At 40.7% G+C, this 24,484-nt stretch overlaps 1 protein-coding gene across 2 annotated transcripts in view; it reads right to left on the bottom strand.

Moving 5' to 3' along the window:
- The window catches only part of raraa (retinoic acid receptor, alpha a), a 508,790-nt gene extending 484,605 nt beyond the window's left edge, over positions 1–24,185 (bottom strand). Inside the window, exon 1 of one of the 2 annotated variants that reach the window (XM_061967531.2) lies at positions 23,866–24,185. The gene's annotated coding sequence lies outside the window, so the exon portion shown is untranslated. Of the gene's footprint in view, positions 1–17,795; positions 17,817–23,865 lie in introns of those variants that run through there. The other variant, XM_061967532.1, reaches the window with a different exon arrangement.
- Between the last annotated feature and the right edge of the window lie 299 nt (positions 24,186–24,484).

The following is a 24,484-nucleotide window of genomic DNA, read 5'->3' as shown; positions in this document are numbered from 1 at the left end:
CTGAGCGCATAAAAACTGTTATCGCGCGCTGATTCTCCACTTCGTGTGCGCGCGCGACACCCTTTTGCGCTCGCATGGTGCCTTTTTGCGCGTGTGGTGCCTTTCTGCGAGCGCGCCGTCTCGGTCTGTGCGCTGTCATGTTTCGTTTTGGCACTTTGGGGGCGGGTATGCTTAGACGGCCCCTTCTTTCTGATTGGTCAGGCGAAAAATGCTCAGAGCCAATCGGAAGTATAGCAGGGCAGGTCATCGTCAATATGTATCAAGATTTACGGAGGAAGAAGTGGATAAAAAAATGTCGCGCGCTGATGAAGGTTATTTCATACCACATAAACACAATACAGGGTAACACAAAATGTGACCCAAATAAATAATAAGACAACAAACACCATAATCACATCTTTCAGCCAGAACTGGTCCACCAGCAATAACATCCAACCATAACATTATTTTATCATTTCACTTCTTCTTGAACATTTGTTTTCTAATTTATGGAATTTCTTTTGATTCAGACATAAAATTAATGAAATAATCTTTGAATTTTGTTTTTAAAATGTTAAAAATAGCCTTTTAATAATGTATTCTGAAACAGTTTAAAATAACCAGAGAACTGACTAACACTGACCCTACACAACTATGTTGCACAATTAAGTCTTTTTTTTTTTAACACGAAAGAGGTCATTTCAACAGGTACAGCATCCTATGTCATATCTACATGTAATAAGATTTGTAACAAGGCAAACCGTTTGTAATAAGTTAGCGGATGTCCGCTAACTTCTTGCAACTCAACGCCAAGAAAACGGAAATGCTGATTATCGGTCCTGCTAAACACCGACATTTATTTAATAATACCACCTTAACATTTGACAACCAAACAATTACACAAGGCGAATCAGTAAAGAATCTGGGTATTATCTTCGACCCAACTCTCTCGTTTGAATCACACATTAAGAGTGTTACTAAAACGGCCTTCTTTCATCTCCGTAATATCGCTAAAATTCGTTCTATTTTATCCACTAGCGACGCTGAGATCATTATTCATGCGTTCGTTACGTCTCGTCTCGACTACTGTAACGTATTATTTTCGGGTCTCCCTATGTCTAGCATTAAAAAATTACAGTTGGTACAAAATGCGGCTGCTAGACTTTTGACAAGAACAAGAAAGTTTGATCATATTACGCCTATACTGGCTCACCTGCACTGGCTTCCTGTGCACTTAAGATGTGACTTTAAGGTTTTACTACTTACGTATAAAATACTACACAGTCTAGCTCCGTCCTATCTTGTCGATTGCATTGTACCATATGTCCCGGCAAGAAATCTGCGTTCAAAGAACTCCGGCTTATTAGTGATTCCCAGAGCCCAAAAAAAGTCTGCGGGCTATAGAGCGTTTTCTATTCGGGCTCCAGTACTATGGAATGCCCTCCCGGTAACAATTAGAGATGCTACCTCAGTAGAAGCATTTAAGTCCCATCTTAAAACTCATTTGTATACTCTAGCCTTTAAATAGCCCCCCTGTTAGACCAGTTGATCTGCCGTTTCTTTTCTTTTCTCCTCTGCTCCCCTTTTCCTTGAGGGGGGGGGGGGCACAGGTCCGGTGGCCATGGATGAAGTGCTGGCTGTCCAGAGTCGGGACCCGGGGTGGACCGCTCGCCTGTGCATCGGCTGGGAACATCTCTGCGCTGCTGACCCGTCTCCGCTCGGGATGGTGTCCTGCTGGCCCCACTATGGACTGGACTCTTACTATTATGTTGGATCCACTATGGACTGGACTCTCACAATATTATGTCAGACCCACTCGACATCCATTGCTTTCGGTCTCCCCTAGAGGGGGGGGGGCTACCCACATATGCGGTCCTCTCCAAGGTTTCTCATAGTCATTCACATCGACGTCCCACTGGGGTGAGTTTTTCCTTGCCCGTATGTGGGCTTTGTACCGAGGATGTCGTTGTGGCTTGTGCAGCCCTTTGAGACACTTGTGATTTAGGGCTATATAAATAAAGATTGATTGATTGATTGATTGATAAATTGGTCGAAAATCGAGCAAGTTATGGTAATTTAATTAGTACACGCACCATTGACATCAATGTAATGATTGAGGCTAGCTGTCCGAGGTAAGATGGCTACAACGTTGCTACGCTGGAGAAATATTGGTCATATGAAAAATGCTCAGAGCCAATCAGAAAGGAGGGGCCGTCTAAGCATACCCGCCCCCAAAGTGCCAAAAAGAAACATGACAGCGCGAGGAGAGATGCCAGGAGTACACAGAGAGCGCGCAGAAAGGCACCACGCGCGTGCAAAAGGGTGTCTGTCGCGCGCACGAAGTGGAGAATCAGCGCTCGATAACAGTTTTTATGCGCTTGGATTTTTGGCACTAATGTGACGCCATAATGAACTCACAACCTAACGATCTCATGGCGGACACTCTAACCAGAAGGCCACTGAGCAGGTTATATACACAATTTTATGTACAGTCATGTAAAAAAAATAGGGTGTGATCAATTTTTTGTAGTATCACCCAAAAATAGTGTAAAGTATCCAAAAAAACAGAAGAATAAGTGCTTATTACAGTTTAGCAGACGTGTAGATAGAACCATGTTACAACAGAAAGTAAACAGTTAATACAGTAAATTATCAAGTAGTTTTGACAAAATAATACACCCGGAAATTATGCAATATCTTACCGCATACATCAGCAGCCAAATTAGCAGCCTTTGTAACCCACTTTGAAAACAATTTGATCATCATATACATAACAAATAATCTATTGTGATATACCAGTATATTGTTATCGCAGAAGGTTGCAATATATATCGCAATATAGATTTTAGGCCATTTCGCCCATCCATATTCAAAAAGATTTTTAAGTTTTCAAATAAATCCTGAATGATTTGTATTGTAAGTGTGATTTATAATATAGAGAAAAACACTAAAGCAGGCAGTAAAGAGTGTAAGTGGTTGTTGCCCCACCTACCGTATTGTTTCCATACAAAAACCCCTGGTATTATTTTTGAAGGCTCCAAAACGGACTGCCTAGTCCCGCACCACGGCCCTAATGGTCTGACTCACAGCAGCGGCGGGTCAGCTTGGCAGTACAGCGTGGCTCTAAAAAGGAATATTAACAGCGTGTCCCTCGGCGCCGACTGAGAGGGAGCAACAGGATTAAGGAGGATGAAGAGAAAATGGAGAGATGCAGGATAGGTGAGGCGCAGAAGTGCCGTGCAAATCCAATTTCCAAGTGACAGCGTACTCAGGATGACGGTTTGAGCAAAAGAACATATCATCTGTCAACGTTAATGGCAGTGTCCTGGGGAAAATGAAGGGAAATCGAATGCGAACCATTCATTAAGGTGGTGGTTGGAGAGGATTGGTTGATAAAAAAAACACCCATCTACCTCTTCATACCCTCAAGAAAATGAAAAATATACACAATATATTATTTTTGCATTAATGATGTTGCACTCCAGAGAGATAATATCAGTGTCTTCAGGCACCAGACAAAAAGGACTAGGACCCGGCCCGACTGACTGCCAAGATGCCCGGTGGGCCCGCTAACAGAACCAGCCAGCCGGTCTCTCACTCTGCACACTGTGGAAGCAATTGATACTATTGTTTTATGGGCCGGAAGGAGATTAGGGACAAACAATGGACTTCTTTCAGTGGAAATGTCAGCCATCATGCCGGGAGACAGTCGGGCTGTGCCGAGACAGTTTAGTGTTTTAAAAAAAGAAAAAGGCGAAAACAATTGTGACGGCAGCAGTAGGGAAACATGTGCCAAATGGTCGACATTGAATGAATCTCAAAAGAAACAACAACTCTTACACCAGTCATGTGAGATTAGGGATGGGCGATATCGCCTAAAATCTATACTGCAATATATAGGGATGATGTTCGAAACCGGTTCTCCCGATTGTTCGATAAGAAAAAAAACGATTCCATGGATTCGAATCCCTTTTTGAGAACCGGTTCCCGTTATTGAAGCCACTATACCGTATTTTCGCGACTACAGGGCGCACTGTATTAAAAGGCGCCGTGTCAGTTACGGGTGCTATTTCTGTATTTAACGCATAAATAAGGCATACTTGCCAACCCTCCCGGATTTTCCGGGAGACTCCCGAAATTCAGCGCCTCTCCCGAAAACCTCCCGGGACAAATTTTCTCCCGAAATTCAGGCGGAGCTGGAGGCCACGCCCTCTGCAGCTCCATGCGGACCTGAGTGAGCCTGTTTTCACGTCCGCTTTCCCACAATATAAACAGCGTGCCTGCCCAATCACGTTATAACTGTAAAATGATCGAGGGCGAGTTCTTGGTTTCTTATGTGGGTTTATTGTTAGGCAGTTTCATTAACGTCCTCCCAGCGCGGTAACAACACACAACAACAGCAGTCACGTTTTGGTCTACCGTAAAGCAGTCCGTCTGCCGTAAACAGCAATGTTGTGACACTCTTAAACAGGACAATACTGCCATCTACTTTACATGCATATGTGACAATAACATCTAGGGCTTTTAGAGAGTGCAGTGCACAACTGCGCACACAACAAGAAGACGAAGCAGAAGAACGAGGAAGATACAGCCATGGCGACGCCGACGACGAGTAAGATGAAGAAATACGCTTGTAAGTTCCAAGCCGCAGCTGCGATTGGACCTGGATAGCCTCCGGGAAGAAGTAGTGGACTACCAAGTGCTTGGCAGTGAAGATCTTTCTCAGGAAGCAAAGATTGACCGGTTTTGGGCCCTGCTAGGGAGAGATGGAAGATTCCAGACTCTAGTGCATTTGATGAAAGCACTTTTGTGCGTACCACACAGCAATGCATCATCAGAGAGGGTGTTCAGCATGGTTAGAAAAATAGTGACAGAGAATAGAACACGGATGGACAATTCAACCCTTAACTCAACAATGAGTAGATGAGTGTTATGTGTGTGTATATGTGTAAATAAATGAACACTGAAATTCAAGTATTTCTTTTATTTATATATATATATATATATATATATATAATAAAATAAATGTATGTATATATATATATATATAGCTAGAATTCACTGAAAGTCAAGTATTACTTGACTTGGTGAATTCTAGCTGTAAATATACTCCTCCCCTCTTAACCACGCCCCCGCCCCCCCCCCCCCCCCCCCGACCACCCCCCCCCCCCCCCCCCCCCACAACCCCCACCCTCCACCTCCCAAAATCGGAGGTCTCAAGGTTGGACACAACAGTCGTGACTAGGTTGGTAGAAGCTGGGGATCGAACCAGGAACTCTCAGGTTGCTGGCACGGCCACGCTCCCAACCGCACCACATCATATAATAAGTACTTATTCTTATGTTGTTTACAATTTGGCATAAGTTATAGGCGACAGTACAACTTTGAGTATGCTAAAATACAAAGTAGTTACAGGGGTAGTATTGGTTATACCAATACTGATACCAGTGGCAGGGGAGTGTTGAGGACGCGTTTGTTCGCTTGTCGCTGTCAAATTTGCGGGGCACAGCTGGAATGTGTCATCCATCCATCCATTTTCTACCGCTTGTCCCTTTCGGGTTCCTGGAGTCTATCTCAGCTGCATTCGGGCGGTAGGCGGGGTACACCTTGGACAAGTCGCCACCTCATCGCAGGGCCAACACAGATAGACAGACTCAACCTAGATAATCACGATATATGTAAGGATGGTATTAAAAGTGCTATCTTCGGCCAAATTTATATAATTTATATCGTCTATATATAGCGCAGAAGTCTTCAATGAAGAATTATTTTGTGAGAGGATCTTTCCCCTGACAGAAAAGCGATGCAACTACTTGACGCAAATAAACGTTTCAATGATTTCAAGGTCAGCCATAGCTATTTATTACATGTAGTGCACTCCTAATCGATAAAAGGAAAATGCCTTATATAGGTCCTTATCTCAACCTCATTAGGGGGGAAAAAAAAGGAGACAAAACGTGGCCTGATTCTTGAGGCAAATTAACATAGTGAAGAACTTAAAATATCACCGCCAATGATCCATTCTGGGACACTTTATCATGAGACATGCAATGGTGAGATTAGAGCTGGAAACGCAGCATAGTATTGATGAGCTTTGACGCCGCTCTCAGTAAATGGAAGCGCTTTTTATCTTTTTAGGCTACATGGGAATTATCTGGCACCTTTTATCTCACCAACTCCGCTTCTAATTTGTGTACGCAAGCTATAAATATGGCTGTTTGATCAAGTCATTCTGTAATGCAGATGAAATAGTTGTAAAAACTAATACAATAACAGGGATTTGGTATGCTTTATGGAATCCCAGAGTAAAACTCACACAAGGGGATTATGGGGATATTTTTCTCACAATAACATAACAGAAGCGGTATTTAGATTAAATGTGCATCAATCGATAGATCACAAGTAAACCAACATGTGTCGATGTTCTGATCAGGGTTTTATGCTGCAGATTCCTATCATCCATGAGTGAGATTGGCCAATACCAATACTGATGTCAATCACATGTATTCACTTTACATTTCTCAATGTATTTACGGTGGGAGAATTTGAGGGTTAAACAATATTCAAACTAGTTCCTTATTGTCTTTTATTACATACAATTGCTTGAGCAAAACACAGTCAATAATACACAATAACCAAACAAATGCAAAAACTACCATGTATTACTCCTTTAAATCCTTGGATTTTTGCTCTGAATGTCATTCTGTGTCCAGAAAATTATTCACTGAGTTTGTAGACATGAACAAAAACAACTTAAATATAATTTTGACAAGAAAAAATACCGACCTCGTCACTCTGGTATCGATCATATACTGATACTACCCTTTGTATCGTATTGTGTACTTCTGGCTGTTACAATGCTGACACACCAACAGTTGTTGTTATATTATCCTCTCTCTAGACTCCTATTAACCTGCTTGTTTATTTCCTGTTAATAACTGCTGACTTTCTGCTGCAACGTGGTTCCATCACACTTCCTAAACTTTATACTAATCAACTATTTCTTGGTGTTGTTGGCTAGCTTAGCGGTTAACTTAGCTATTAGCATGCCTGCTCCTGGCTTGCTCCCGGTGTGTAACATGTTTAGACTCGTCCTGCAGTGATAATATTACAAGATAATGATATTTAAGATACTGAGAAATGCAGTTTATTTGTCATAATGGAGGTGATTATTATTAGCTTAGGGGAATCAAGACCAATAATTAGCTGGGCGAGACTAAACATAAAAAGTGTCAGCCAAATATGCTTTTGTTATCGCCAATAAGTAGGATTAATCTGCATTAATTGGCAATGGCGATCACATACTCTGACACAAAAATTGGCCAATACTGATGGGTGGCCGATCGATTCCTACATCCCTAGTCGATATCTGAAGACTGGAACAAAAATACATTACTGTAAATGTGAAAACGTTATTTACACCAACATATTATATTATGTGTGGGTTTTTTTGTGTGTTATTTGTGTTCACCCCCCCCCCCATCAGTAGAAAAATAAACAATTGGTAACCCAACTTAAAATGCTGCATGAGACACTGCACATTGATGTAGTTCTGTGAAAATTACTGTATGCTGTGCAAATTTAAAGAAAGTGAAAAGTGGAAATGACAAATCAGGCAGTTGATACAAAGAAGCGTTTTTATTTACGCTTTATTTTGTTTTTGTTCATTTCTAGATGGGCTGTGACTTAAAAGTTTAATTGCTTTGTAGATACACTGAGATTAACTCTAAATTTATTGTGTTCTTCATGGTGTTTTTGAAACTGCATCATTTTTTCCCCAGAATTTTCAACTAACTCGAAGTGTTTTGTCAAGAGGATTATTTGTGATATGTACATTTTCAAAATGTACTTGTTCTATTTTGGGCCGATTAAAGGAAAGAAAACAAGTTGAAGTTGTCGTACTTTTAAAGTTATTATGCCATGATTTTACCCGTCTGGCCCACGTGGGAATACATTTTCCTCCATGTGGCCCCTGAGCTAAAATGAGTTTGTCACCCCTGACCTAAAAAAAAATGAAAGTATTCATTTTGAGCACCTTGATTAAAAAAATGTAAAAAATACCAAAATATTTACCACATATTTACCACAGTTTCAAGGTTCATAGAAAAGCGACTTAATTTAGAGTAACCCGTGACAGTGTACAGTTCAGTGTTAGCCCTACAGTTTTCTCCCTATACTCATTACTATTCAACTGTTTTCTGTAAAGCAGCAGTAAATAAACGTATTATATTTATGTTATTTACACAACTGCAGCTAATTTGGGTCTCTCCATGGTTTACATATCCCCTATGACCTCTAAAGGCACAATTTGGACATGATCACTGTGAGGCGCACTCAGGTGCATTAGGACAATAATGGCAATTTTCAGAGAACACTGGATTTATACAAAATGAAGTATATCTAAGGTTACTTTGTTTAATATTGCCTTTAGAGAAGACATGGGCAGCAGTAAGGTTTGTGAGACACAGCTTACAATATTAAAGAATGCCTAAAAATAAACCAAAAGGCACAGTGATTGTAGTCTGATTCACATCATAAACATCAATCACAACATTGTTAATTCCTTGGAAAGACACAAAGTTCTTTCTCCGAGTTCTTAGATAACCCCACAGGCCTCAGACCTCTTTGAAAGTCTCACTCTAAAGGCACGAGGTGAATATCAAGAGCGTTGCGTTGAAGCGATGTACCCTGCCGCTTTAAGGCCCGGGATAAAACTGTGTTATTCTACCAGCCTGACCTAATTGCGCTCTCGCTCTGCTGACACGAACACTGGGAGCTGTGCACTCTTGACACGTAAAGATTATTTAATACCATCAAGAAAAAAAGAAGAATAAAAAGGGGAGTTGAAAGGGAGGAGCGTTAACCCTGGCGTGGCTGGCCGGGATGGGACATGTGGATAAAACAAACACACGCGCACACACACACACACATGCACACACACACACACACACACACACACACACACACACACACACACACACACACACACACACACACACACACACACACACACACACACACACACAGAGAGAGAGAGAATCAGTATGCACAAGCCGGCCTGCCCAACTGCCGCCGGCCAACATGAGTGGAGCTCTCACATCTCAACATCACAGACTCTACTCCCCTTCCAAAAAATAAAAAAATAAAACCCTACTCGGCTGCAGCTCTTGGTATCAGCTCCCGCCCTTCTTCCCTCTTGCTTTTCCCACACTCCCCCCTGTCCCTGAGGCAATGACTACGTCATTGGACACCACAAGCCAAACCACTGTAATATAGCAATTTATTTCTACTTACTCCGACAAAGTCAGCCCTGTTTCATTTCGAGCGAGGCCGGCTTATTAGTGTGAGGCCACACTGCTTAGTTCCACTCAAGTCCGTCCGCAATGCCATTAGAGGCAGCGATCTTGTAATATTGCTGGTTCTGTAGGCCTGGGCAAAATGGCCTAAAAATAAAATCCCCTATTTTTTCACAAAAAAAATTGATTTACGATTTTTTCCAATTTTTTCCCCTAATTTTTAAAGAAACCATTGAATACAAATGACAGAGATAATTCAAAACAGGTTTTTCTTTTTTTAAATCAAAATCTAGTAGTTTTTAAATTATACTGCATACACTGCATATTACTCTTAAAAGTTTAAAGTCCCAATGATTGTCACACACACACTGGGTTCGGTGAAATTTGTGCTCTGCATTTGACCCACCCCATGATCATCCCCTGGGAGGCGAGGGGAGCAGTGAGCAGCAGCGTGCACCACGCTCGGGAATCATTTTGGTGATTTAACCCCCAAGTCCAACCCTTGATGCTGAGTGCCAAGAAGGGAGGCAATGGGTCCCATTTTTTGTAGTCTTTGGAATGACTCGGCCAGGGTTTGAACTCACAACCTCCCAGTCTTAGGGCGGACAGTCTAACCACAAGGTCACTGAGCTGGTATGTATGATGATGCCATGTCCATCCATCCATTTTCTACCGCTTATTCCCTTCGGGGTCGCGGGGGGCGCTGGAGCCTATCTCAGCTACAATCGGGCGGAAGGCGGGGTACACCCTGTACAAGTCGCCACCTCATCGCAGGGCCAACACAGATAGACAGACAACATTCACACTCACATTCACACACTAGGGCCAATTTAGTGTTGCCAATCAACCTATCCCCAGGTGCATGTCTTTGGAGGTGGGAGGAAGCCGGAGTACCCGGAGGGAACCCACGCAGTCACGGGGGGAACATGCAAACTCCACACAGAAAGACCCCGAGCCTGGGATTGAACCCCAGACTACTCAGCACCTTCGTATTGTGAGGCAGACGCACTAAATCAAATCAAATCAACTTTATTTATAAAGCACTAACCCCTCTACCACCGTGCTGCCCCTACATGATGCCATGTATGATCAGAATTTTTTTATTTTTAGATCAGATATAAATTGTACTTTTTGTGGACTAATTTTCTCAGAATTAACTTACTTCTGCTTGAATAGAATAATTCTGTTAACAAAAATGTAGCACTGCACAATGCATGCAAATAAACAATCTCCAACATTGAGATCAATAAAGTGCAAACTTCTTGAATAACATACTGCTGTAAATAAAAATGTAGTATTATACACTATAGGCAAATAAATAATGAAGTAAAACATTGAGAGGACTATAACTTGTTTCAGTAACTAGATAAAGTATCCGCAGCCTTTTTCATTCACACATTTTGGCGGTGTGCAGAGTAACTGCTTTAGTGATTGCTCTATGCATTGTGCTTCTTTCTCATAATACATGTGATCATCATACATACCTTGTGTAAATTATTCCACCATAATAAGGTGATTTTTTGTCCCTAGTTTGCTTGTTGTTGTTCACCTTGTAAAGAAATGTATTTCCCACGCTAGGCTGGAAGCTTCTGTTTCAGATGCTTGAACCAGTTCCTTGTGCGAATGCCTTTTTGAAACAAACTTTGCACCGTGGAATCATTTGTTCCTTGCCTGTTGCCGGCTGCACAATTAATCAAATTTTAATAGTGATCGTGATTTTGGCAGCTGCGATTAAATGAGGGTGATCGTCTGCGGTATTACCATTTAAAAAACAGTCTCCGCTGCATTTTAAACCAAGCAGGTTCACAACCAACATGGGGGCCGACCGATTGACAATGGACCTATGTCAGAGCGAGTAAGAGTGAGTGACAACTGATGGGTAGATCAGCCAGTAGCTCCCGAAAATATTAGGAAAAATTAATGCATTATTAAGATGAATTGATTACGTGGACCCCGACTTAAACAAGTTGAAAAACGTATTCGGGTGTTACCATTTAGTAGTCAATTGTACGGAATATGTACTGAACTATGAAATCTACTAATAAAAGTTTCAAACAATCAATCAATCTGCCCTATCCACCCGCAGAGTTACCCACTGGGTACCAACAGACACGCATTTTAACCCTGGAACATGACCGCAAGACTCGCCGTTTTCTAGGAACTCTCGCTCGTTTCCCGACACCTGGAAATGCTTCCGCACAAATTAAACCAATAACAAACGCCACAACGAGTTACACAGCAAAGCTATGAACAAATAATCGAGTTGCGGAGACATGTTAAGCATTTACAACACTCCCTTTCTTTTCTCCGTTGTTTACCTGCCCTGTAAAGCTGGTTGCTAACAGAGCGGGCCGCCTGCCACCGGCGCAAAGCCCCTACCAAAAGCTACAAAAGCGGGGGTACCCAAAATACAGATCATCGTAACATCAATAGTGCATCAAGGGACCCGTATCCATCCGCCTCTCAAAAACTCGCCAAAATAACGGACGCAATCACGTTTTATTTGGCCAAAGTCATATGTCCTATATACAGTATACTGTCGGCAGTACAATAAATGTCCATTATGTCTTCTTATTCTTATACTTTTTCAAATCTTCTTGTACCGTATTTTCCGCACTATAAGGCGCACCTAAAAACCTCAAATTTTCTCAAAAGCTGACAGTGCGCCTTATAATCCGGTGCGCCTTATATATGGACCAAATTGAGCAACAACAAACCTAAACTTCATTTTCATAAAGTTTAGGTCTCGCAACTACGGTAAACAGCTGCTAACTTCTTTTTCCCCGTAGGAGAAGAAGCGCTTCTTCTTCTACGGTAAGCAGCCGCCAACTTCACTTTCCCCCGTAGAAGAAAAAGTTCTTCTTCTATGGCAGGGGTCGGGAACCTTTTTGGCTGAGAGAGCCATGAAAGCCAAATATTTAAAAATGTATTTCCGTGAGAGCCATATCATATTTTTTAACACTGAATACAACTAAATGCGGGCAGCACGGTGGACAGGGGTTATTGCATCTGCCTCACAATACGAAGGTCCGGGGTTCGATCCTGCGCTCGGGATCTTTCTGTGTGGGGTTTGCATGTTCTCCCCGTGACTGCGTGGGTTCCCTCCGGGTACTCCGGCTTCCTCCCACCCCCAAAGACATGCACCTGGGGATAGGTTGATTGGCAACACTAAATAATAAGTCTCTAATTCTTTTTAATAACATTGTTATTTCTTGAACAGGTGCGGTAGAAAACGGATGGATGGATTAAAATGCATGAGAATGTTTTATATTTTGAACGTTATTTTTAACATCGTGATTACCAGCGGAATTATTCATTACTTATCGTGTTAAGCAATGTCAGCTAAGATTTATCTGAGAGCCAGATGCAGTCATCAAAAGAGCCACATCTGGCTCTAGAGCCATAGGTTCCCTACCACTGTTCTATGGTAAGCAGCCGCCGACTTCATTTTCCCCCGTAGAAGAAGAAGTTTTTCTTCTATGGTAAGCAGCCGCCCCCGTAGAAGAAGAAGAAGCATGCGGTGCATGCTGGGATATATGACGTTTCATTTCCATTTGTGTGTTTATGTAAAGACCCCAAAATGGCTCCTATTAAGAGACACGCTTACGACGCAGAGTTCAAACTCAAGGCGATCAGTCACGCAGTAGAACACGGATGACAGAAGGCGAACACACGTTCACCAAGACAGGGAGACAGCGCCGGACGACATACGCCACTATCTGCCAGTGGATCGTAAATGCCTGGGCTGATATATCAGTCTCAACTGTGGTCCGAGCTTTCAGGAAGGCAGAAATTGTCACTGAACTGCTAGACAACAGCAGCGACACTGACTCGATTAATGACGACTTCGACGAGACGCAGCCGGGCATTTTGGATGCCGTATTCGCCCAACTGTTTAATTCGTACACTGAAGAAGAAGAATTTGAGCGATTCGTGGATGAGGAATAACGTCATAAAGTGAGCTTTACATGTTTATTTTGTGTGTTGTGTTGTGTGATATTAACATTTGAGCAACGTTGAGTTATTGATATTGTTATTGCTCTGCACTATTTCGAGTGTTACTATATTGGGATTGCACTAACGTTTGATTTACAGTAACAAGAGTAAATCAGCTGTTTATTCATTTTGGGAGTGAACAGAGTTGTCAGAACGCTGGTTTGTAATCTATTAATGAAGTTTGACTGACCTATCTGACTGTTTTGTTGACATTCCCTTTAGCGCAGCTCCATCTAATGGATGCATAGGTGCGCTTTATAATCCGGTGCGCCTTTTATATGAACAAAGTTTTGAAATATGCCATTCATTGAAGGTGCGCCTTATAATCCGGTGCGCCTTATAGTGCAGAAAATACGGTAATCAGACTATATTTTCGGTATATTAGATGGAATCTTTACCTGACATGTTTCAACTGTCATCTGCAGTCTTCTTCAGAAGGGTCACCTGACCTGTCAGGTAAAGATTCCATCTAATATACCAAAAATATGGTCTGATTACAAGAAAATGTGGGGAAATAAATAAATAAATAAAGAGTACAATGAATGTGTTGTGCTCTATGTGCCTTTTCTGCATAATCTTAATTTGTCACTTGTTTGCACTTTATGATCACACTCTGCAATGGCATATTTACGTATTTTATTTAGCCCTGTGTCTTTTGTACAATTTATCATCCATTAATTATTTTTCATTTTGAAATGAAAGCAAAGTTCACATACTGTTTGTTTAATAAAGAAAGTGCAATAAAATATGTTTTAATTAACAGTAAATAATCGTGATTAATAGTCGTGATTTTAATATTTAGGAAAACAATCGTGATTATTATTTTGGCCATAATCGTGCAGCCCTACATAGAATATAGGTCCAAACTTATGATTTACAAAACTGAGGTGTTCCTCAAAGCACCCCTTTAAGTCCTCTTCTTTCTTATTTATTTAACTAAGGTGTTGCTGTAGCTTGTTTACTTCAGATGCCATCAATAATCATTTGTTCAATTTCTTTAGTTATACTAGTAGTGATCCTCAAGGTTATATTTTAGATCCTCTTTCATTCATCATTTGGGCTATCGCTGGTGGCCTGCGAGTTCAGTTAAAAAAACTTACACCATAATCTTAAAAATACTAGAGCGCTGTCATAAAGATGATCTTTGACAAGCTTCATTGCAGAATGTCCTTAAAAATAGCAGAGCACTCCTGTAACTCTGACAAAATAGACCAAAAGCAAATGTCTTCTGCAGAGGATGCGGGTTCTCCTGAATATACAAAATAAGACAAATAGTGAAGGAAACAGTCCAGCCTCTCAGTCCTTAGCATGTTGGAAATGTGGCGCCCAAAACAATTTAGTTGAATATCCCTGGCTTTATACTGCTAAAATGTGTCCCCCTATGTGGCGAGAAGAGAAAACAAACAAAGTCCTAGATTCCGGTTCTTCCGAAATCGTCCACATTTTTAAACGTTAATTCCTAATGTCGATGTTCAGTCCACAGACCAAAATAAGTAGCTTCCCCACAGGTGGCAAAGAAGATTTAAAAGTTAAAGAGTCTGAGTGCAGAGGGGACGAATGATTTGGAAAAGCGATTTGTTTTACACATAGAAAGGGCATAACTTCACCCTGAAGGCAGTCTCGTATGTTCATCATGTTATTTAATGCCAAATGTGTTATTTGATTTCAATAACAAACATAATTGAATGTATCTTATTACTTTCTGTTAAAACAAAGGAAACAATGTTTTTTTTCTGGTCCCCTTTATTTCGAAAAGTATAAAAATACATTTTGGTGCCAGTAATAAAATATTGGTATTGGGACAACCCTATTTTTACAAAGTGCTGGCACTTTTAACTTTCTTATTTTATAAGCGAAATAATATGCGGGAAAGCGGACTAGTTTGATACGTGCGATGTTAAGCGGTATACGAAAACCAAGAGAACACTTTTTTTATGAAAACCAAATTATATGAAAAGTGGGGCGTATGGAAACCAAGGTACCACTGCAGTTTTATTTAGTATAACAGCTAATACCCCATTTTTCAGACCATAGGGCGCACCGCATTATAAGGCGCACTGCCAATGAGCGTGTCTATTCAGGTCTATTTTCAAACAAAAGGTGCACCAGATTATAAGGCGCATTAAAGGGGTCATATTATGATGTTTTTTTCTACATTTAAAACACTTCCTTGTGGTCGACATAACATGTAATGGTGGTTATTTGGTCAAAATGTTGCATAGATTATGTTTTACAGACCATCTTCAAGTCGCTTTCTAATCGTCTCTTCAGGATGCGCCGTTTTGTGGGCGGTCTTATTTACGTGACTCCACTTCGACATCGACTTCCCCACGTCATCTTTGTTGTACCTGAAGTTTTTACTGCTTCCCAAGCGAGTCTACTGATAGATAAGTTAGAACTGTATGCTACTTTATATTACAAATGCAACAGCGGAGGATGAATGACCCTCAACAAGAGGTTAGAGAGAGAAAAGAACCTTCTTAACTACGGTGCCGGCGAGGACTACAATAGCAAATGTGCGCAATTTTTTTTGACTTACGTAGATCCCAACTACACATCAGCAGGTACCAATAGGTGAGAAAAGTTGATTTTCTATAATATTGTGAAACTAAACGCCAGATAATATCTCCTAATACATGCCATTTTGGGGTCCTTATACACACACCACAACAATACCTGTGAAGTGAAGTAAAGTGAATTATATTTATATAGCGCTTTTCTCTAGTGACTCAAAGCGCTTTACATAGTGAAACCCAATATCTAAGTTACAACTGTATGTTGAAGCACAGCACGTCTGACTACGGTAGCCGTAATGCAGACCTGGGCAAATTAAGGCCCTGGGGCCACATGCGGGCCGGGCCGTTAAGCTTTTCAATCTGGCCCGCCGGACATTCACAAATAATTTTTTTAGATATTTAAGATCAAAACTGTAGCTGCCATTATGGTGTGCAGTGATGTTTTCAAATTACCGTAAGTCTTGAACTATACAAAGTATTCCAATGGAGGGAATCTGCGCTTTTGCATGATATACTAGTTACTATAGTAATCAAATTAGTTACTATGGTTATCACAGCAGCTTTTACCCTTGGCGTTCATATTGTTGTTGCATTTCGCTTGATTGAAATATATGTTGATCGAGAGAGGGTGTGACGTCCATCCATCCATCCATCCATCCATTTTCTACCGCTTATTCATATGTTGTCAATATTCAGTGTTTTATCGTTCAAAGTTAATATTATAAATCCCACATTCTTTATTTTCATGTCTGCTGGCCCCACTATGGACTGGACTTTCACTATTATGTTGGATCCACTATGGACTGGACTCTCACAATATTATGTCAGGCCCACTCGACATCCATTGCATTCGGTCTCCCCTAAAGGGGGGGTGGGTTACCTACATATGCGGTCCTCTCCAAGGTTTCTCATAGTCATTCACATCGACGTCCCACTGGGGTGAGTTTTTCCTTGCCCTTATGTGGGCTCTGTACCGAGGATGCCGTTGTGGCTTGTGCAGCCCTTTGAGACACCTGTGATTTAGGGCTATATAAATAAACATTGATTGATTGATTGATTGTAGAACATTGTAAAATTCCATTCAATTGTTTTTAAGGCGGTCTGTCATAACGTTTTTAGCTTTCAATCAGACATTATTGTGAGGTTTTGTATTAGTGTTCATAAAAATAGATATACCGGCCCCCAGACACATTTTTTTCTCTAAATGTGGCCCCCTGAGTCAAAATAATTGCCCAGGCCTGCCGTAATGCGTCGACAATCTAGCAAGCAATGCGGCTTTATAGCTTACCAAAGTCGTACTAAAACTTTTTTGGACAAATTTTTGAGCGCTCTGTATAATGTTCTATATTTTCAATGAAACATCAACATTTTGGGCTTGCTTGATGGGCTTGGTTGCTAAGTTGCAAGCGTCATTTATTGAACAGGGGGCGCCAACATGCAGTCCACATGTAGCTCTTATGCGGGACTGCCAGTGGTCACACTTATCATTATGTACCAATGTACCAAAGAAAATTGCTTCAAAGTCAATAAGCAAAACCAGAATTAATACGTACAATAGGCGCACCGGGTTATACGGCACACTGTTGATTTTTGAGAAAATAAAAAAGGATTTTAAGTGTGAAAAATACAGCAATATAGACTTCAAACAGCGCCTGCACATTTCAAGGTTTTGCCATGGCAACTGCCTGGAATGAATTCATTCACATTGTACTATTTCCTGTGGGAAATGTTGTTTTTAATTTAGAACTTGGAAGTCAACCAGTGTTGCAGAACGGATCGTCAGCCAACTTTGAGGTTTCCACTGTATCAATGATATTCTACATCATATTACAGCAGACTAACATTGGTTTGCATATTTTAAAGACAGCGGTGTGGCTTTTCACTGTGTGAGCACACAAAGAAGCATCTACCAAAATAGCAACATTTTGACAGTGTGGGGGTAGGACGGGATGGAGGTGTTTACCATTAAACAAGCTCTGGTGACATCTCTGTGGGGAGCATGTCTCACCTGTCAATGCTCGGTGTGTTCATGCTGCATCGCCACAGCTTTGGGAGGGAGCTGGCCTTGTCAAAAACAGGCGAGCGGGCTGCTGTGGCAAGGAGGCATGTCGACCAATGCTGGCCAAATTGGACCAAACCACCTGTCACTATGAAGGCGAGAGAGAGAGAGAGAAAGAGAGAGGGCTTTTCCACAGAATGCGGCATCCAAACTTTACCGCCAGCTTATAAAATGGTTTCAGCAAAGGCTTCCTCTTTTACACTAACAACTTCAAGCTGCACAACAAATGTCCCAAAATGTCAACGCTTTTCATCGCTGAGATTTGTGCCAAGAGAGATGAAGGGAAAAGATAAACATGGTGACAGCAGAGAGTTACTGTGTTTGGAAAAATGGAAATAAAAAAAAAAACAGTGTCCAGTGGTGAACACAGACAGACATGGCAGGGCAGCCGCAAGACTGGAGCGGGCGCTGCTCACGAGCCGCCACATTGATGATACATTCAATTCAATGTGATAAGTTAATAACCAAACCAAAAACAACTTCCCTTCCATGTATGGCAGAGAGAGGCCCAGTAGAATAGAGCGATGTACACTCCCGCCTAAACGTAAACACACCAGCCACCGCTGTTTCTCTCTGAAGAACTGCCATTAATCAGGTAAAAGTCCTAAACGGTTGTTAAAAACACAAACAATGTAAGTGGGGACGTCAGTGTGTGTACTTTCGCCTCAGGAACAGACAAAATCACTTGCAAAATCATATTCATTTACAAATATTGGTGATGTAATTTATATTAAAGTGGAACTGGACTATATATTATTTTTCTTATTGTAATATGTTTCTCAATATATCACTGCACTTTCTCATATTGGCAAACTGAATCCACCTAAAACATGTTTAAAATATTTAAAATAACTTATATCTAAAATATAATTTATATTTTCTGGATTTTACAACGTTATTTCGATAAAATGATTACAATTTCTCATAAGATTAAGTATGTTTAATTTAAAAATGTTCTCGCAATATCACAATATTTTCTATATCTTTCCTTAATATTAGGACTATATTTTCAGATTTGTTATGCTGTTGTGCTATTTTAAATATATTAATTTATTTTTTCTCGTAAAAATTATTCTTTTTTTTTTAACTATATTTAAAGACTTTATTTTCTCATTATACAAATGTAATCAAGGAAAGTTGTAATACAATTACATTTTCTAAATATGACGATTCTTTTTTCTCAATATTATATGATCTTTAGGCTCAAAATATTTTAAATTTTTTTCCCCCAGTATTACAACTGTTTCCTAACATTAGAACTTTATTCTGCAAAATATTATCACGTTATTGTAACACAATTAAACCTTTTAATGTGAAAACTCAATTGTATCATATTTTTGGGGGGTTGTAAAATTACAATGTAATTGTGCCTTCATTCCTGTTTGCGTGCCTTAGCCAATTCATTTTTAGAAAATGAAAAAAGGCAGACCAAAAATAAAAGACTTGCTATGATAAATTGCAGTACATAACGTAGAGATGGGTACCTTTTATATTTGAACCAATACGATACCGATTCCTGGTATCAATACAGTACAAATGTATGTGTTCATGCAGTAATAAATGTTAATTTGTTTCATAATAAAAATAATTTTCATTTAACACTTAACACTGAGCTGATAATGATACTGTACCTATGCTGTCCAGCTGTTAAACCTTCCACTTACACTTCTTATTTGCAACTTAGAATGTATTCATTTCAGTGTGTCCTAAATGTGTTACAGTAGTAAGGAAGTAGTCTTTGCCATTAGTTTTATTGCCATTCGAGTTTTATACTGTAAGTAGTGTACTTATTTGGCTGTTTGTCTGCAACTGGACATGACATCACATGCAAAAAAAAAGTATGGTACCCATTGCTACATACAATACAAATTGTGGCCATTTACAGTATGTTGATCTTCATCTGAATTAAGAATAACAGTATATGCGCCAGCCAAGATTAGACATACCAGCACAACAATAAAGACCAATAAAAGAACTGTATCATATGTAGGGGTATTTTTATACCTTGTTCATCTAACATTGAGGTCAAATATTTGGAATAGAAACATATATTGGTATAATGTAGTGCAGCTCCACACCAATCAAAATTACAAGTACGATAATAAACTTAATGCGTATTTAAATCCACACAAGTTTACCGTAACACACAGTAGTATCTAACAATCTGCAAGCCTTCACAGTTACAGCGATGGCACATTTTAACTATGAATCACACCCACAATCGATGTGTCAGAGTGGGAAAACCCTCAAACACACTAAACTTCCCAAAATATGACAAGCTGTCAACCGCATCTTGTATTCGAATGTCACAGGTTGTCGGAGGAAAAAGGGCATGTTCCCAAAGAGGAAGTGGGCTGAGGTGTCATTTAACATGTCACCCGAAAAATAACAATTCAACAACTCAAACATCAAATGCACGAAACAGTGTAAAATGATGCATGTAAACACTGCAAAAGTGCTTGTTACAGCCTTAAATTAATCCTAATAAACTCCCTGCAGACTATAATCTCAAGTGTTTTTACAAGATAACTGCAAGGTTGGTGAGGCTGCGGGGTGAAATCAGTCACTGACATTTCATGTAAAAGGATGCTGACACATTGGCAGGGTTAATCCTGGGTGTTAACAAATTGCCTGTAATTGGGATTTGAAGCTTTTTTCTGTCAGCTTTACACCTGAAAATGCATGTGTTACATGCAGTCCAAAGAATGCATGCCATTAGAATTAGTGCAAACAAAGTCTGGAAAGTTATTTAAAAAATTCAAAAGCAATAGCATTGATAAACTGACGTGCCTCAATTGCGTGCGCGAATGAAGCAAGAGTGAGTGTGCCGTGGACTTTGACTTGGTGGATTATTTTGTGTCTTTCAATTCCTTTCTTTTAATAAAGTACTCCTGTGCCGTGGTTGGATTTTTAGCTTTTAATTCATTTTTATTAGGAAAGTACTCTTGTGCCGTTGGTTTTGTCTTTTAATATATTCACATTAAGAAAGAACCCCCATGTCTTTGATTTTGGCATTGTAGAATATTTTGAGTCTTTCAATTCATTTCTTTTAATTAAGTACTCCTGTGCCATGGGAGGATTTTGAAGGAGGATAGAGATGCCCTTTCTTTTACACCTGTTGGGAGTGCATTCCACATTGATGTGGCATAGAAAGAGAATGAGTTAAGTAAGACCTTTGTTAGATCGGAATCTGGGTTTAACGTGGTTAGTGGAGCTCCCCCTGATGTTGTGGTTATGGACGTGGACATACAGGTAAAAGCCAGTAAATTAGAATATTTTGAAAAACTTGATTTATTTCAGTAATTGCATTCAAAAGGTGTAACTTGTACATTATATTTATTCATTGCACACAGACTGATGCATTCAAATGTTTATTTCATTTAATTTTGATGATTTGAAGTGGCAACAAATGAAAATCCAAAATTCCGTGTGTCACAAAATTAGAATATTACTTAAGGCTAATACAAAAAAGGGATTTTTAGAAATGTTGGCCAACTGAAAAGTATGAAAATGAAAAATATGAGCATGTACAATACTCAATACTTGGTTGGAGCTCCTTTTGCCTCAATTACTGCGTTAATGCGGCGTGGTATGGAGTCGATGAGTTTCTGGCACTGCTCAGGTGTTATGAGAGCCCAGGTTGCTCTGATAGTGGCCTTCAACTCTTCTGCGTTTTTGGGTCTGGCATTCTGCATCTTCCTTTTCACAATACCCCACAGATTTTCTATGGGGCTAAGGTCAGGGGAGTTGGCGGGCCAATTTAGAACAGAAATACCATGGTCCGTAAACCAGGCACGGGTAGATTTTGCGCTGTGTGCAGGCGCCAAGTCCTGTTGGAACTTGAAATCTCCATCTCCATAGAGCAGGTCAGCAGCAGGAAGCATGAAGTGCTCTAAAACTTGCTGGTAGACGGCTGCGTTGACCCTGGATCTCAGGAAACAGAGTGGACCGACACCAGCAGATGACATGGCACCCCAAACCATCACTGATGGTGGCAACTTTACACTAGACTTCAGGCAACGTGGATCCTGTGCCTCTCCTGTCTTCCTCCAGACTCTGGGACCTCGATTTCCAAAGGAAATGCAAAATTTGCATGGTTGGGTGATGGTTTGGGGTGCCATGTCATCTGCTGGTGTCGGTCCACTCTGTTTCCTGAGATCCAGGGTCAACGCAGCCGTCTACCAGCAAGTTTTAGAGCACTTCATGCTTCCTGCTGCTGACCTGCTCTATGGAGATGGAGATTTCAAGTTCCAACAGGACTTGGCGCCTGCACACAGCGCAAAATCTACCCGTGCCTGGTTTACGGACCATGGTATTTCTGTTCTAAATTGGCCCGCCAACTCCCCTGACCTTAGCCCCATAGAAAATCTGTGGGGTATTGTGAAAAGGAAGATGCAGAATGCCAGACCCAAAAACGCAGAAGAGTTGAAGGCCACTATCAGAGCAACCTGGGCTCTCATAACACCTGAGCAGTGCCAGAAACTCACCGACTCCATGCCACGCCGCATTAACGCAGTAATTGAGGCAAAAGGAGCTCCAACCAAGTATTGAGTATTGTACATGCTCATATTTTTCATTTTCATACTTTTCAGTTGGCCAACATTTCTAAAAATCCCTTTTTTGTATTAGCCTTAAGTAATATTCTAATTTTGTGACACACGGAATTTTGGATTTTCATTTGTTGCCACTTCAAATCATCAAAATTAAATGAAATAAACATTTGAATGCATCAGTCTGTGTGCAATTAATAAATATAATGTACAAGTTACACCTTTTGAATGCAATTACTGAAATAAATCAAGTTTTTCAAAATATTCTAATTTACTGGCTTTTACCTGTATATCAAGAAGTTGGTACACTTTGACAGCATACATAGACCTGGAAATGTTGAAAAAACCCAGAAAAGACGCTTGGTTCCACCCACCCAGGATTATGGGTCATTTTTCATCTAAACGTGAACTATATGAACATCCTATGAGCCGGCGCCCCAGGGTGAGCAGACATTGTACAGTAAGTGATGTTTTATTATGTTTGACGGCTCTTAATGAAGTGGTTTTAGTTGTTATTGTTGAAGGGAAAAGTGAACATAGTGATGCATTTGTGAAATTAATACGCCGCAGTATGCTTGAAGTAAGAATTATTATGAATGTGCTTGTTACCACATTACATATATACTTACAGTATCTATATAAATCCTTGATGGACGTGTTTGAATGTTTTTAAAGCGCTTTCTCTGCAGAATAGAGAGACTCCCATACGCTCCATTGTAAGTAGACTTTTGCTCGCATTTATTTACTATTTAGATTGCATTAAAAAATAAAAACGTGTGGATTGTGAATGGTAGGCAAAATCCCCAAAAAAGTGCAGTTCCCCTTTAAAATATTGGACAAGTTGACTTAGTTTCCACAAGTAGTGAAAAGGGAGTACAGTATACCTTTAATTCTAAGTAAGAAAATTGTGATTGGCTTTTTTATTTGAGTAAGAGTGCAGCCTTAGTGCACAAAGTGAAAATTATGGGATTTCAATGTTAATTATTGCAAACTTCGCGTTAAGTGTGCGGCAGCACATAAAAGGGGACACCGACTGGCGTCAAATTGGTGCTTCACGTTACTCCTCACATTCCAGCATCTTGGCCAAACACCCAAGCTGTTGTCGAAGCACATATTATCAACAAATGGGCATCAAAACCGACATATTTACAAGTGAACTGTTGTATGCAACTTCAGTGAAGTGTCAGTGCGGTGCAGCCGCGGCACACACCAGCCATCTCTCCTTGTGTTAGCCCCTCATGCTAGTCCTTCCTCTAATAAACAAACACGTTTCAGCGTGACAGTTAGTGACAGCTAAAACGTCCAATAATTAGTTCAATCCAAAAGCGACATAGTGAGAGGGGGCTACAAAAATGTTTTTAAGTGACACATAGCTGTCACCAAAGGTGGCGGATGAGGCGAGTCCGCCAGGTGATATAGATCCCAGTAATGGACGCACGTTGACAAACGTTGACAAATGTCACTTCTACCTGAAACCTGTTGGCTCCTCCTCCTCCTCCCGTCCGCTCGTTGCTCCCTCCGGGCTCGCCTGGGTGGAAGTTCAGTCACACCAGCCGCCTCCTCGTCGCCCCCCGTCGTCTCCTCAAACTTTCCCCTTATCCTCCAAGCGGCGGTGGTTCGGTCCTCTCAAGGTAGAAATGAGCACCAGTACCGCTGTGGGGGGGAGTGTGAGAGCCGGCGAGCAGCGTTCAGACAGCGGGCAAGTTTGGCTCGGCTCTCCCACTGGCAACCATCGGAGACGCTCTCCGGCTCTGAAAGCTCAACCCCGGCTCGAAGCCCCGCCTCTTTCCTCTCACGGAGGCCAGTGGTAGAGAGTGGACGTCCTCCGCTCCTTCCAGATGTGCACTGCGCTCTGCAGAGACAGTATGATTACTCGTTTTTAGGAAACTATTTTCAATATAGTCCAATCATATTTTCACACAGAATCGGTACTTAAAAACGAAAACAAGCCAATTTTTTGTATAATAAAAACAAACAAACAAACAATGCCTCATTATTTTTATGTGATTTTGTGATATTCCAGTTGAACAGCTTACTAATTGAAATACTTAAAATAAATGATGATTAAGTACAGTAGTACTTCAATTT

This window comes from Nerophis lumbriciformis, linkage group LG11 (assembly GCF_033978685.3).
Source record: "Nerophis lumbriciformis linkage group LG11, RoL_Nlum_v2.1, whole genome shotgun sequence".
NCBI classification, from domain to species: Eukaryota; Metazoa; Chordata; class Actinopteri; order Syngnathiformes; family Syngnathidae; genus Nerophis; species Nerophis lumbriciformis.
This window is presented reverse-complemented; position numbering and strand designations above follow the sequence as displayed.